We start from the raw sequence: 13,893 nt of genomic DNA, 5'->3' as shown, positions 1-13,893 counted from the left end.
TAAAGATAATATATTGTTATTTGTATATGTGCGCTTCAAGGAAAGCACCAAATATCGCAGGAGTCACAATATAATGGCTAGATGACATTATCTATTTCTGTATATGTTATTTACTCATAGACATTAAGGTCAGAAGGGACCATTATGATCATGTAGTCTGACCACCCGCACAATGCAGGCCACAGAATTTCACCCACCCTATCCTGCAATAAACCTCTCACCTATGTCTGAGCTATTGAAATACTCAAATCATGGTTTAAAGACTTCAAGGTGCAGAGAATCCTCCAGCAAGTGACCCGTGCCCTATGCTACAGGGGAAGATGAAAACCTGAAAAATTCCTTCCCGACCCCAAATATGGCGACCAGCTGAACCCTGAGCATATGAGCAAGATTCACCAGCCAGATACCCAGGAAAGAATTCTCTGTAGTAACTCAGATCCCACCCCATCTAACACCCCATCACAGGCCATTGGGCCTATTTACCATGAATAGTTAAAGATCAATTAATTGCCAAAATCATGTTATCCCATCATACCATCTCCTCCATAAACTTATCGAGTTTAATCTTGAAGCCAGATAGGTCTTTTCTTACTGTTGTGTCCAACCATAGATATATGCTATTGACTACTAACAAATACTTTATAGAAATGTAATGCTAAGTAGGTCTGTCACCCAAATATTTTATTATAATTTCTGATTGCTATGAGGGCTGCAATGCAATATTATTTTAATTGACAATGTAAATTAAATTGCCTGTTTCTTATATTTAACTGTATATTTTCTTGCAAGAGTATTGGCTTCATATATATGATAATATTGTGTATTAGTCCACGAATTATCTTTCTCTAAAGTATTAAAATTGTATACATACGGTATTTAAAAGGTATTGATAATGTAAAAGACAATACACTGTGTACTTTATAGCATAGTCTGCAGTCTTTAATGGAGACACTGACAATGTACGGTAACAACAGGTCCAATATTTCCTTGCCGGTCTTCATCAGCTAGGAGGACATGGATCTGAATGCATAAGTTGTGTCCTGAAGTTTTTCCAGTCCCTCTGGCACCTCAAGGAAGTGACACTGGTAGAAACTGTACAAAAAAGACCTTACTGTTGTCCTCTCAAGAGCCTTCTTTAACATGGACGCCAACAGCTGAGCCTAAATCTAAACCAGTTTCTCTGCAAAATTGTCACAGGTCCCAGTGATTAGCACCCTCTCATTGTCAGTGACTAGACTGCTGACAAGGAACCCAGCTGCTGCGTCCCTGGGTGTTCTAAGCCTCCGGAGCTGGAATGGAGCCCAGTCACTGCCATAGTCTTGGGCACTTTTAAGGCACAAGCTAGCCATCTAGCACTCCCTCCTGAGACCTGAATCCTGCTGTCCAGCTGCCTAACTCCTATAATCAATGCTAATTCCTAACTCCTATAATCAATGCTGACACAGCAGACTCCCCCGTAGCTAAAACACACCTTATCACAGAACTCCACTCAAAGGCATTAGCTTCTGGTTTCTCTTTTCAGGGGGCCATTTGGTAGGTGTAACATACAGACTTTGCACGCAAATGTAACTTGTTTTTACTCTTCAATAGCACAAAAATTACACAGAGGATGGCTCATGTAGAAAATATCTCAAATGCCATTCCCATCTCTAGCTGAACCTTCCCTGGATTCCACCTGTGTTGAGGCAGGCAAGGTTCCCTCTGCCTCATCTGGCTCCTGCAGCAGCTTGAGTGGCAGAAAAAGGCCAGAGACTGAGATCAAACATTCCAGGTTTTGCTTGTTTAGAACCTTCTCGTCCCTCCATCACTTGATGTCTGGATCCCTACCAGATGACTTCATTGCTAAGCAATCTCTGCCCTGCTAAACCAGTTCTCCGGGGCAGGGGCCAGTCTTCTGTTTTGAGCTATTATATTTCAGTGGTTCATCACTTTAAGTCAACAACCCTTTTTTATTGTCCTTTCAGCCCAATGTGGAGGCAAGTAATAGAGAAGGTAAAGGGCCTGGACATTTAAAATGGAGTTGGGACCATAATCTCACAAAGAATTCATAATTTGTACAGATAGATTTCCCAAACTGTCACAAAAATATCTAGAAGTTTCCTCATGACAGAAGGGACTCAGTTCAGCTATCAAATGGGTATCATATAGATTAAACAAGCTGCCCATCACCCTAAACAAATCTGCTGACTGACAAGTTCCTACACAATAAATGGGCTTGGAAGAATTAGATTATCTGTAAATGTCAGTAAACGTTGATTTCACCATACACACACAAACTGATGAAAAAATATTTCCATCGATGATAATTGAAATTTCAGGTAGGCAAAGTAAGAAAAATGCTGCTCTAGAACTACTTAGAGTTTTATTTAAGGATATTTACTTTGTATATTTTGAAATGTTGACAATTTGTGTTATAACTTTTTGAATCTCAATGCTTACTGTCATTAAATAACAATTGCCTGACCCTTCCCATAATTTCCTGCAAGTCTGAACACTTAAATTGATTATAATTAGAAAAGATTAAAACCCATAATTTTGTGCAACTGTGAAAATTTAATAAAAATCCAAAATAATTCTTAAAAATAAACATAGATATTATCGGTTGAAATTATATATATATATAAATAAAAACCAAATTTTGGAAAGCCTAACAATAAAACTTGTATCCTGAGAACTTCATACCCCTAGTGGGTTAGAAAAAGCTTAATATAAACAAACCAAGGGACAATGACAGAACAGTATAAATGTATCAAGTGTACATTGGTCAAGGAACTGAGTGACCTGATATAGGAGGGAGGGTTCATGGATGAGATTTGGTGGATATTTACATACATACAAATACTAACCTTCTTGGCTAGCTGTATAGATAGATAAATATGACTATTTTACTCATTTCCCCTGACCAGGGCTAAAGATTTAAGGATAATACCTTTAATCAAAATTATGATGCAAACACATTTCGATGGTCACCTTTGATGGGAGTTGCAGATAAATATCCAAGGGTAGAATTTTCCCCATTATTTGTATATTTGACCATATATTCCACCTCCTTCATTAATGATTTTTTCTCTGTTTATTGTATTGCTTTCGTATTGATCAGCTGGGGTTATGTGGGTGACTTCTAATGTGTGAGTGTGACTAATGGAAGTTTACCTATGCAGGAGTTGCTCATTATAAAGGGAGAAATGACCTTATAATCTTTCCTCCTCCCTTCTCTGAGGTTCTCAGTTTGTGTGTAGTAAGGAGCAGTTTTCCAATTTCAGTTTTAGAGCTTTTGAACTTTAAAGTTATTTACCAGGTGTGTTGTGTTGTTTTTGTTTTTTTAAAAATGACAGCAACATAATTATGCCTGATCTGATAAATAGAAGAGATTCAGAGTAAAGCATAATCCACAAAACCAGTGGTCGGCTGGACTTGTTTTCATATTTCTGGATGTCTGTTTGTCTAAAATCACATTAACTGAATCTTCAGTGGATAGTGACACTTCACCCTTTTCCAGAATGGAGCCCTGCCAGAGGTGACCATTATTCTATTGTCATTCATTCTGTTGTAATTGCCAAACTGGTAGGGAGCCCTAAGATTGAAATCATACTTCTTAAACCATAGGCTACATATGCCAGATCACTTACTTGACTGTTATGTTGAGTCACTTAGCTATGAACCATCAATGTATATATTGCTAAACCCTCTGATTTTTAGATAACACAGAAGCAGCTTATCCTGAATATCTCTGTGGACAAATTGCTAATAGCTACCTTGTTCAAAATCTTTTGGAGTTTGTTTGTATGCTGCATGTGAGTGTGTGTGTGTGTGTGTGTTTAAGATACAAACAATAATGCAAAGCTCACTTACCAGGCCTTTATAAAATGGTGTATAAAACAATCAAGTACAGTAAATTAAATATGATATCACCTAAATACAATTATATTTATCAGCCTTCTATAACCACACAAACCATTTACCAGAAAGAGTTATTCTGGAGTAGATAATTCTCAATTAACTTTTACTACTTTATTTTTTCTAATTTAGTTACATTTAAATTTTCAAATAAAAACAAGTGTATCAAATGGCATTTCTAAGTATTACACTGAAGATGAGATATAATTATAATTTTATGTATATAGAATTGCAACTGATGGAAGTCTTAGCTTAAACTACTATTTTGTTTTCAATTCGATTGCTGCCTGCATTGTGTAGATAACTTGATTAAATTTCAAGATGGCTACTTGCTCACATCCCATTCAGTGACAGCAGCAGGGGAGGGCAGAGAGTAAGAAAGGCTTGTAAGAAAAGTTACTTGGAAAGCAGATCTTGTAGTCCTATTAAGGAGTTGGCATCTGTGACTGGTGGACCTACTGAGATCTGCAGGGAGAGGCCGCGCTCTGACAATCCTTGTAAGGTCAGAGACTTGGGCTTCCCTCCTTCAGAGCTTACCAGGTTTGCAGAGCATGGAGTGAGGAACAGTGCAACTTACAAATCATGAAAGTGCAACTTACAGATGTAGATTTTTTTTGATTACCTAACTGCATTAAAAACAAAACAATGTAAAACTTTAGAGCCTACAAGTCCACTCAGTCCTACTTCTTGGTCAGCCAATCGCTAAGAGAAACAAGTTTGTTTACATTTACGGGAGATAATGCTGCCCGCTTCTTATTTACAATGTCACCTGAAAGTGAGAACAGACATTCACTTGGGACTTTTGTAGCTGGGGATTGAAAGGTATTTATGTGCTAGATATGCTAAACATTCATATGCCCCTTCATGCTTTGGCCACAATTCCAGAGGACATGCTTCAAAGTTGATGATGCTCGTTTAAAAAAATGCATTAATTAAATTTGTGACTGAACTCCTTTGGGGGAGAATTGTATGTCTTCTGCTCTGTGTTTTACCCGCATTCTGCCATATATTTCATGTTATAGCAGTCTCGGATGATGACTCGCATGTTGGGGTTTTTTCAGAACACTTTCACTACAGATTTGACAAAACACAAAGGAGTTACCAATGTGATATTTCCAAAGATAGCTACAGCTCGACCCAAGGTTTAAGAATCTGAAGTGCCTTCTGAAATCTGATTGGGATGGGGTGTGGAGCATGCTTTCAGAGATCTTAAAACAGCAACAGTCTGATGCAGAAACGACAGAATCCGAACCAGCAAAAAAGAAAATCAACCTTCGGCCGGTGGCATCTGACTCAGATGATGAAAATGAACATGCGTTGGTCTTCACTGCTTTGGATCGTTATCAGGCAGAACCCATCATCAGCATGGATGTATGTCCTCTGGAATGGAGGTTGAAGCATGAAGGGACATATGAATCTTTAGCGCTTCTGCCACGTAAATATCTTGCTTTGCCGACTGCAATGGTGCCATGCGAATGCCTGTTCTCACTTTCAGGTGCCATTGTAAACAAGAAGCAGACAGCATTATCTCCTGCAAATGTAGACAGACTTGTTTATCTGAGCGATTGGCTGAACAAGAAGTAGGACTGAGTGGAATTGTAGGCTCTAAAGTTTTACCTTGTTTTATTTCTGAATGCAGTTATTTTTGTACATAATTCTACATTTGTAAGTTGTGCTTTCACAATAAAGAGATTGCACTGCAGTACTTGTATTAAGTGAATTGAAAAATACTATTTATTTTTATTTTTACAGTGAAGATATTTATAATATAAACATAAAGTGAGCACTGTACATTTTGTATTTTGTGTTGTAATTGAAATCAATATATTTGAAACTGTGGAAAACATCAAAAATAGTATTCTATTGTTTAACAGCACAATTAATCGTGATTAATTGATACATTTTTTTAATCGCTTGACAGCCCTACTTATCTACCCCTTTCTTAATTATTCCCAACATTCTGTTCACATTTTTGACTGCCACTGCTCATTGAGTGGATGTTTTCAAAGAACTATCCACAGTGACTCCAAGATCTCTTTCTTGAGTGGTAACAGCTAGTTTAGACCCATCATTTTATATGTATAGTTGAGATTATGCTTTCCAATGTGCATTACTTTGCATTTATCAATATTGAATTTCATCTGCCATTTTGTTGCCCAGTCACCCAGTTCTGAGAGATCCTTTTGTAGCTCTTTGCAGTCTGCTTGGGACTTAACTATCTTGAGTAGTTTTGTATCATATGCAAATTTTGCCACCTCACTGTTTACCCCTTTTTCCAGAACATTTATAAATATGTTGAATAGGAATGGTCCCAGTACAGCCCCTAGGGAACAGCTCTATTTATTGCTCTCCATTCTGGAAACCGAACATTTATCCCTATCCTTTGTTTCCTATCTTTTAACCAGTTACCAATCCATGAGAGGATCTTACCTCTTATACCATGACAGCTTACTTTGCTTAAGAGCTGTCATAAATATAAAGGGAAGGGTAAACCCCTTTGAAATCCCTCCTGGCCAGGGGAAAGCTCCTCTCACCTGTAAAGGGTTAAGAAGCTAAAGGTAACCTCGCTGGCACCTGACCAAAATGACCAATGAGGAGACCAGATACTTTCAAAAGCTGGGAGGAGGGAGAGAAACAAAGGGTCTGTGTGTCTGTCTATAGTCTGTCTATATGCTTCTTTGTCGGGAATAGACCAGGAATGGAGTCTTAGAACTTTTAGTAAGTAATCTAGCTAGGTATGTGTTAGATTATGATTTCTTTAAATGGCTGAGAAAAGAATTGTGCTGAATAGAATAACTATTTCTGTCTGTGTATCTTTTTTGTAACTTAAGGTTTTGCCTAGAGGGGTTCTCTATGTTTTTGAATCTAATTACCCTGTAAGATATCTACCATCCTGATTTTACAGGGGGGATTTCTTTATTTCTATTTACTTCTATTTTTATTAAAAGTCTTCTTGTAAGAAACTGAATGCTTGTTCATTGTTCTCAGATCCAAGGGTTTGGGTGTGTGGTCACCTATGCAAATTGGTGAGGCTTTTTATCCAACATTTCCCAGGAAAGGGGGGGTGCAAGTGTTGGGAGGATTGTTCATTGTTCTTAAGATCCAAGGGTCTGGGTCTGTAGTCACCTAGGCAAATTGGTGAGGCTTTTTACCAAACCTTGTCCAGGAAGTGGGGTGCAGGGTTTTGGGAAGTATTTTGGGGGGAAAGACGTGTCCAAACAGCTCTTCCCCAGTAACCAGTATTAGTTTGGTGGTGGTAGCGGCCAGTCCAAGGACAACGGGTGGAATATTTTGTACCTTGGGGAAGTTTTGACCTAAGCTGGTAAAGATAAGCTTAGGAGGTTTTTCATGCAGGTCCCCACATCTGTACCCTAGAGTTCAGAGTGGGGGAGGAACCTTGACAAGAGCCTTTGGTAAGGGACCTTTCAAAGGCTTTATGACAATCTAAGTCCACTATATCCCCTGGATCTCCATTGTCCACATGCTTGTTGATCCCCCTCAAAGAATTCTAGTAGATTGGTGAGGCATGATTTCCCTTTACAAAAACCATGTTGACTCTTCCTCAACAAATGATGTTCATCTATGTGTCTGACAATTTTGTTCTTTACTACAGTTTCAACCAGTTTGCCCGGTACTGAAGTCAGGCTTACCGGCCTGTAATTGCCAGGATCACCTCTGGAGCCCCTTTTAAAAATTGGCGTCACATTAGCTATCCTCCATCATTTGGTACAGAAGCTGATTTAAATGATAGGTTATAAACTACAGTTGTTAGTTCTGCAGTTTCACATTTGAGTTCCTTCAGAACTCTAGGTGAATACTATCTGGTCCTTGTGACTTATTACTTTTTAGTTTATTAATTTGTTCCAAAACCACCTCTAATGACCTCTCAATCTGTGATCGTTCCTCAGATTTGTCACCTAACATGGCTCAGGTTTGGGAAATTCCCTCACATCCTTGGCTGTTAGGACTGATGGAAAGAATTCATTTAGTTTCTCTGCAATAGCCTTATCATCCTTGAGTGCTCCTCTAGCATCTGAATTGTTCAGTGGCCCCACTGGTTGCTTAGAAGGCTGCCTGCTTCTGATATACTTTTAAAAAAATTGCTATTATTTTTGAGTCTTTGGCTAGCTGTTCTTCAAATTCTTTTTTGGCCTTCCTAATTATATTTTTACACTTCATTTGCCAGAGTTTATGCTCCTTTCTGTTTTCCTCACTAGGATTTAACTTCCACTTTTTAAAGGATGCCTTTTTATATCTCACTGCTTCTTTTACTTTGTTGGTTAGCCATGGTGGCACTTTTTTGGCTCTCTTACTATGTTTTTTAATTTGGGATATACATTTAAGTTGAGCCTCTCTTATGGTGTCTTTAAAAAGTTTCCATGCAACTTGTAGGGATTTTACTTTTGGCGGTGTACCTTTTAGTTTCTGTTTAACTAACCTCCTCATTTTTGTGTAGTCCTCCTTTCTGAAATTAAATGCTACAGTGTTAGGCTGCTCTGGTGTTTTCCCCACTACAGGGATGTTAAATTTAATTATATTATGGTCACTATTACCAAGCAGTCCAGCTATATTCACCTCTTGGACCAGATCCTGAGTTGCACTTAGGACTAAATTAAGAATTGCCTCTACTCTTTTGGGTTCCAGGACTAGCTACTCCAAGAAGCAGTCATGTAAGGTGTCAAGAAACTTTAATTCTGCATCCTGTCCTGAGATGACATCTACCCAGTCAATATAGGGATAGTTGAAATCCCCCATTACTGAGTTTTTAAAATTTTTATAGCCATTGTAATGTCCCTGAGCATTTCAGAGTCACTATCACCATCCTGGTCAGGTGCTCGGTAATATATCCCTAATGCTGTATTCTTATTTTCAGAGCATGGAATTACTATCCATAGAGATTCTATGGTACAGTTTGGTTCATCTAAGATGTTTACTTCATATGATTCTACGGTTTCTTTCACATATAGTGCCACTCCCCCGCCAGCACGACCTGTTTTGTCCTTCTGATATATTTTGTACCCTGGTATTACCATGTCCCATTGATTATCCTCATGCCACCAAATTTCTGTGATGCCTATTATATCAATATTCTCATTTAATACAAGGCACTCTAGTTCACCCAGCTTACTATTTAGACTTCCAGCATTTGTATACAAGCACTTTAAAAACTTTTTACTTTTTAGCTGTCTGCCATTACCTGATGTAATTGAATGGGACTCTTTTTCATTTGACTGTTTCTCATCAGATCCTACCCATATTTTATCATCTTCCATTCTCTCCTTTTTACCAGGACATAGAGAATCTCCATTAATAGATCCTTCCTTAAGGGATAAAAAGAAAAGGAGTACTTGTGGCACCTTAGAGACTAACCAGTTTATTTGAGCATGAGCTTTCGTGAGCTACAGCTCACTTCATCAGATACATACCGTGGAAACTGCAGCAGACTTTATATATACACAGAGAATATGAAACAATACCTCCTCCCACCCCACTGTCCTGCTGGTAATAGCTTATCTAAAGTAATCGTCAGGTTAGGCCATTTCCAGCACAAATCCAGGTTTTCTCACCCTCCACCCCCCCACACAAATTCACTCTCCTGCTGGTGATAGCCCATCCAAAGTGACAACTCTTTACACAATGTGCATGATAATGAAGTTAGGCCATTTCCTGCACAAATCCAGGTTCTCTCACTCCCTCACCCCCCTCCAAAAACCCACCCCCATACACACACAGACTCACTCTCCTGCTGGTAATAGCTCGTCCAAACTGACCACTCTCCAAGTTTAAATCCAAGTTAAACCAGAACATCTGGGGGGAGGGGGGGGAGGAAAAAACAAGAGGAAATAGGCTACCTTGCATAATGACTTAGCCACTCCCAGTCTCTATTTAAGCCTAAATTAATAGTATCCAATTTGCAAATGAATTCCAATTCAGCAGTTTCTCGCTGGAGTCTGGATTTGAAGTTTTTTTGTTTTAAGATAGCGACCTTCATGTCTGTGATTGCGTGACCAGAGAGATTGAAGTGTTCTCCGACTGGTTTATGAATGTTATCATTCTTGACATCTCAGGCATTGGCACCCTGACAGCAGGATTGTCTGGCTATGTAGACTCCCTCCTCAGGCCCTACGCTACCAGCACTCCCAGCTACCTTCGAGACACCACTGACTTCCTGAGGAAACTTCAATCCATCGGTGATCTTCCTGATAACACCATCCTGGCCACTATGGATGTAGAAGCCCTCTACACCAACATTCCACACAAAGATGGACTACAAGCCGTCAGGAACACTATCCCCGATAATGTCACGGCTAACCTGGTGGCTGAACTTTGTGACTTTGTCCTTACCCATAACTATTTCACATTTGGGGACAATGTATACCTTCAGATCAGCGGCACTGCTATGGGTACCCGCATGGCCCCACAGTATGCCAACATTTTTATGGCTGATTTAGAACAACGCTTCCTCAGCTCTCGTCCCCTAAAGCCCCTACTCTACTTGCGCTATATTGATGACATCTTCATCATCTGGACCCATGGAAAAGAAGCCCTTGAGGAATTCCACCATGATTTCAACAATTTCCATCCCACCATCAACCTCAGCCTGGTCCAGTCCACACAAGAGATCCACTTCCTGGACACTACAGTGCTAATAAACAATGGTCACATAAACACCACCCTATACCGGAAACCTACTGACCGCTATTCCTACCTGCATGCCTCCAGCTTTCACCCTGACCACACCACACGATCCATCGTCTACAGCCAAGCTCTGCGATACAACCGCATTTGCTCCAACCCCTCAGACAGAGACAAACACCTACAAGATCTCTGTCAAGCTTTCTTACAACTACAATACCCACCTGCGGAAGTAAAGAAACAGATTGATAGAGCCAGAAGAGTTCCCAGAAGTTACCTACTACAGGACAGGCCTAACAAAGAAAATAACAGAACGCCACTAGCCGTCACCTTCAGCCCCCAACTAAAACCCCTCCAACGCATTATTAAGGATCTACAACCTATCCTAAAGGATGACCCAACACTCTCACAAATCTTGGGAGACAGGCCAGTCCTTGCCTACAGACAGCCCCACAACCTGAAGCAAATACTCACCAACAACCACATACCACACAACAGAACCACTAACCCAGGAACTTATCCTTGCAACAAAGCCCGTTGCCAATTGTGCCCACATATCTATTCAGGGGACACCATCACAGGGCCTAATAACATCAGCCACACTATCAGAGGCTCGTTCACCTGCACATCCACCAATGTGATTTATGCCATCATGTGCCAGCAATGCCCCTCTGCCATGTACATTGGTCAAACTGGACAGTCTCTACGTAAAAGAATAAATGGACACAAATCAGATGTCAAGAATTATAACATTCATAAACCAGTCGGAGAACACTTCAATCTCTCTGGTCACGCAATCACAGACATGAAGGTCGCTATCTTAAAACAAAAAAACTTCAAATCCAGACTCCAGCGAGAAACTGCTGAATTGGAATTCATTTGCAAATTGGATACTATTAATTTAGGCTTAAATAGAGACTGGGAGTGGCTAAGTCATTATGCAAGGTAGCCTATTTCCTCTTGTTTTTTCCTCCCCCCCCTCCCCCCAGATGTTCTGGTTTAACTTGGATTTAAACTTGGAGAGTGGTCAGTTTGGACGAGCTATTACCAGCAGGAGAGTGAGTCTGTGTGTGTATGGGGGTGGGTTTTTGGAGGGGGGTGAGGGAGTGAGAGAACCTGGATTTGTGCAGGAAATGGCCTAACTTCATTATCATGCACATTGTGTAAAGAGTTGTCACTTTGGATGGGCTATCACCAGCAGGAGAGTGAATTTGTGTGGGGGGGTGGAGGGTGAGAAAACCTGGATTTGTGCTGGAAATGGCCTAACCTGACGATTACTTTAGATAAGCTATTACCAGCAGGACAGTGGGGTGGGAGGAGGTATTGTTTCATATTCTCTGTGTATATATAAAGTCTGCTGCAGTTTCCACGGTATGTATCTGATGAAGTGAGCTGTAGCTCACGAAAGCTCATGCTCAAATAAACTGGTTAGTCTCTAAGGTGCCACAAGTACTCCTTTTCTTTTTGCGAATACAGACTAACACGGCTGTTACTCTGAAACCTTTCCTTAAGGGATGTCTCTGTCCGAACCACGTGCTCCTCCATGCCTGTTGGCTTTCCCCCAGCTTTTAGTTGAAAAACTGCTCTATAACATTTTTAATTTTAAGTGCCAGCAATCTGGTTCCATGTTGGTTTAGGTGAGGCCCATCCTTCCCCCCTTTCCCAAAAGTTACTTCAGTTCCTAATAAATCTAACCCCCTCCTCCCTATGCCATCATCTCATCCACACAATGAGACTCTGCAGTTCTGCCTGTCTAACTGGCCCTGCACGTAGAACTGGAAGCATTTCAGAGAATGCTACCATGGAGGTCCTGGACTTCAATCTCTTACTTAGCAGCCTAAATTTGGCATCCAGGACCTCTCTCCTGTCCTTCCCTATGTCATTGGTACCTACATGTACCATGACCACCGGCTCCTCCCCAGCAGTACACATAAGCATATCTAGATGTCTCGAGATATCTGCAACCTTCACACCAAGCAGGCAAGTCACCATGTAGTTCTCCCGGTAATCGCAAACCCAGCTATCTTTGTTTCTAATGAATGAATCCCCCATAACTATTACCTGTCTCTTCCTAATAACTGGAGTTCCCTCCTCGGGAGAGGTATCCTCAGTGCGAGAGGATACCATGACATCATCTGGAAGGGGGATCCCAACTATGGGATCATTTCCCTCTGCTGCCATTGGATGTTCTCCTTCCCTGAGACTTTCATCCTTCTCAGCAGCACAGAGACTGTCAGATCGGGGGTGGGACCATTCTACTGTGTCCCGGAGAGTCTCATCTATGTACCTCTCTGTCTCCCTTAGCTCCTCCAGTTCAGCCACTCTGGTCTCCAAAGCCCGTACACTGTCTCTGAGGGCCAGGAGCTCCTTGTACCGAATGCACTCATATGCCACCTGCCCATAGGGCATGTAATCATACATGCTGCATTGGGTGCAATAAACTGGGTAGCCCCCACTTTGTTGCTGGACTTCTGCCTTTTTACTTCTGCCGCTCGTTCCTTTGTAAATGTTTTGTTTTTATCAAGGGGTGATTTTGGCTTTAAGTTTAAAGAATGTTAAGTGTATGTAGCCCCCCCCACCCCCTCACAGTTCCCTTGCAAAACTCCCCTCTTAGCCACTCCTGTTCGCTAGCTCCTCTGGTCACTTAAGAGTGGGTGTTATAAAGCCCTGATTTCCTGAGTAGCCTTGCCCCCTGGTTAAGAGTTGATGGGTGCTAAAGGGCTTAGGATCAAAGGCCTTGTTAAGAAAAAGTGGAAGCAGGATGTGCTGGAATCTCATGACAAGGCCCATTCTTTTTGAGATTTTTTAGTCTAATTTTTTGCAAACTAAGGCAGGATAGTTTTGAAAAGACTCCAACAATCCTCTGAATATTTTGGGAATTATTTTACCCTTGTGATTTACTCTGACTCGCATGCCAGTATCTGATTGCAATGCCCAGCTCTGCTATAAGCTGGCTGTGTGACCTTGGGCAAACCACTAAACTTCTTCTGTGTCTCAGTTTCCCCATCTGGAGAACTGGAATAATACTATTTATCTTCTTCACATGCATCTGGGAAGGGTGAATTCATTAATGTTTGGGATGTGGTCTAAGAGTCTCAGATGGTTGGAGCTTTAGAAACACAAAGCATTATTAAACCAAACCTTTTTGAGTGTCACCTGTCATTAATAATTAAAATGTAAATACTGCAGTGCTGCTAATTAGATTGCAAACAATACAGTTTTAAAATAAAATAAATGTGAACTCATTAGAATATTGAATGCTGGGTTCAGACAAGAATTAATGTATTTCAGTAGAGGAGGTGGGGGGTGTCTTGTGCTCACAGCAAATATCAGTGCTGTCTCACTATAGGCTAAAACAGT

This window comes from Eretmochelys imbricata, chromosome 11 (genome assembly GCF_965152235.1).
Source record: "Eretmochelys imbricata isolate rEreImb1 chromosome 11, rEreImb1.hap1, whole genome shotgun sequence".
In the NCBI taxonomy this organism is placed as follows: Eukaryota; Metazoa; Chordata; order Testudines; family Cheloniidae; genus Eretmochelys; species Eretmochelys imbricata.
The sequence above is the reverse complement of the archived record's forward strand: the minus strand, read 5'-3'. Positions refer to the sequence as shown.